The 2,703-nt window shown below is 36.6% G+C and overlaps 1 long non-coding RNA gene across 1 annotated transcript; it reads right to left on the reverse strand.

Annotated features, from left to right (window-relative positions):
- Positions 1–1,257: 1,257 nt before the first annotated feature.
- LOC145073778 (uncharacterized) lies at positions 1,258–2,175 on the reverse strand. The gene is made up of 2 exons (XR_013691540.1): positions 1,487–2,175; positions 1,258–1,364 (listed from the first exon to the last, which is right to left on the reverse strand). It is a non-coding gene; the product is annotated as an uncharacterized LOC145073778 (long non-coding RNA).
- Between the last annotated feature and the right edge of the window lie 528 nt (positions 2,176–2,703).

Consider the following 2,703-nt stretch of genomic DNA (forward strand, 5'->3'; position numbering starts at 1 on the left):
ATTCCTCCTCAAAAGGCCGAGAGGTACCCCTATAAATGTTGCTTTCCCACTAAATCTTGAGGAGCATAAATATTGACCATAAAATAATTAAGATTAAAAGGAAACCACAAGCCACCCACAATAACTACATTACTAGTACAAGTAACACTACTTTTAACAAACACATTTGGATCCCAAATTGAGAGAATACCCCCAGATCGTCCACATGCACAACTCGTAGCAAAATCAAAACTATAATTAGCCCACATACTACGAATCTTGAACAGATCAATTTGAATCATTCTCGTTTCTTGCAAACCCGAAAAAGACACTCCAAACTGCAAACATAACGCCTTAACCCAACTTCTTTTTAAGAAAGTCCACGTACCACAAATATTCAATGAAAGACAATTCATTGATCCACTTGTACCACACCAATACTAGACAAAATCTTTTAAACCCGGTCATTATTAGATTCCATATCATACCCAAGAAGGCCTCCCATTTCAAAATATTGCTTCAACACATCATCAATATCATCAACCACTATTGGGACTTTATTTTTCAACAACTTAGTGGATCCAAAAGAAGAAGATGATTTCTTTTGCGGAAAACTAGGAGGTTGCGAAAGGGATTCCAAAACCCTCTCACCCTCCACATCATCCACCACTTGTGTCGGGCCATTTGGCATCACATCCTCAGCCAGCCTAACCGGAGAAACATCTCTAGGCATTATCGGTTCACTTTGATTCACATCCGTAACTGGAGTGGCAGCAACAACAAATGAGGAAGAACCCCATCCACATCCTCATTGCCCTTTCTTTTAATATTAGTTTCAAAAAACCTACTTTTCTATCCACAAACCCGACACCTCTATCCCCTTTACTATGCATGTTGTCCGTACTGAAAGAATCCCCGTGCCCCTCATCCACTTTTTCACCTTCTTTTACTTTAAGACCTACAATCTCATCTTCATCAAAACATACATCTTCTTCCTCATCGCCTGACAAATCCGGAATATCCGAATCTATATCACCATCTTCCATCATATCCGGTTCCCAATTAGAAATTTTGCGCACTATAACAACATATTCTATTCCTTGAGTAACCACCCTAATCTTATCATTAATTAAGGAAGACTTCACAGTTTTAATACACACACATTTTACCGCCAATGGAGCATTCTCATATTCTTCAAGAAAGAAAATATCACCCTACATATTAGCTATCTTTTTAACAACAACATCATTCCAAGCACAATAAGGTAAACCCAACATCTCTAACCAAATAACATGCTCTTTAACATAGAAACCATTAACAACCGGTCTAAAAAATGAAAAATAAGACTTAACCCCTTCACACTTCTTGAACCGAGTGCAAGTATCCTAGGATAGAAAAGAGATAAACAGCCAGTCACTAGCAACATACTTGATAACAATCTCAGGAAATCCTTCTTTTTTCAAAAGAATACATAGTTTTGGAATCAATCTGATATCTCCCAACTTACCGAAAATCGAAGACTACATGGACAACGGATTTTCAATCTTTGTTCCTTGTAAAGAGCACACAACAGAAACTGGCCTTTGCTTATCTTTCACACCCGTATCTCCCTTAACTGCATTGGCATAAGAACCACTCTGGACATGAACATGCACCTGAGAACTCCCAATCTGTTCGTCAGACTTAGATCGGTTAATATGCCCCTGAGAAACCGACCTGTTAACTTGCCCTGCGAAGTCGCCCCTTCATTCTTACTCAAAACCCAATTAAACCGAGCAATAAAAGCAAATAAGTGATACGATCCCATACAAATTTCCCAAAGTCTACGTTCCAATACTTGTTCATCACTAGCTTTAATAAACCGAACAAAAGCAAATATCTTACCTAATTTTGATAATTTCTAAGCCATATAAACATCAGCCATCATCCCGATTTTAGCACAAACGTCCCACAAAGACTTCACATCGGCATTAGGAAGAAAATTTGTAACATAGAAGGAAGAAGAAAGATTATCCACCAGCCGATTATTGATTGGAGCATAATGAGACTGAGGACCCTGCTCATTACCGACCATTGAAGACAACCATGAGAGAAGAAAAGAATCAACGGCGTTTGATCCCACCAGAAAAAGGCACCTCTGAAATCGCCGGAGCTAAAAAAAGGTCCTTGTAGTATTTTATATATTTCAAATTTGGTCCAAGGGTAAATTCGTCATTTTAAAAAAGTTAATTGATTAAAAGTTAGTTTTAACTACTAACGGACCATATGTGTTGGATTTGGAAACGCTAGGGATCACCAGTATTACCCTAATGAAAGATATCCTTAAATTGCTACTTTTAGCAAACCAAATGGTCATTTATGAAATTTTGTATATTATTACAAAACTACAAAAATGCTCTATATGGTTTACAAAGGTTAGAAACTCAGTTGTTGCTAAATATTTTTTACGAACATGATCATTGTGGTTTCCAAAACTTGTGTGAATTGTCATTTTTGCTGACGTCGTTATTGTTCATCTATTAGTGTGAGGGTATTTTGGTCTTTTCAAGTAGTAGACATTGGGTTTGTGACTATCAGTAAACCATGATGACCATTTATGTAACTTTTTCTATATTTTTATTTTTATGAGTTTTTGGATTTTTCACCCCTTTACTTTTTAAAATATCACTTTGAAACCTTCACTTTGAACTTTGAAAAATGTTACTTTTAATCTTCTATTTTTTA

Source organism: Lactuca serriola, chromosome 9 (genome assembly GCF_051521515.1).
Source record: "Lactuca serriola cultivar US96UC23 chromosome 9, Lser_US96UC23_V15, whole genome shotgun sequence".
Lineage (NCBI taxonomy): Eukaryota > Viridiplantae > Streptophyta > Magnoliopsida > Asterales > Asteraceae > Lactuca > Lactuca serriola.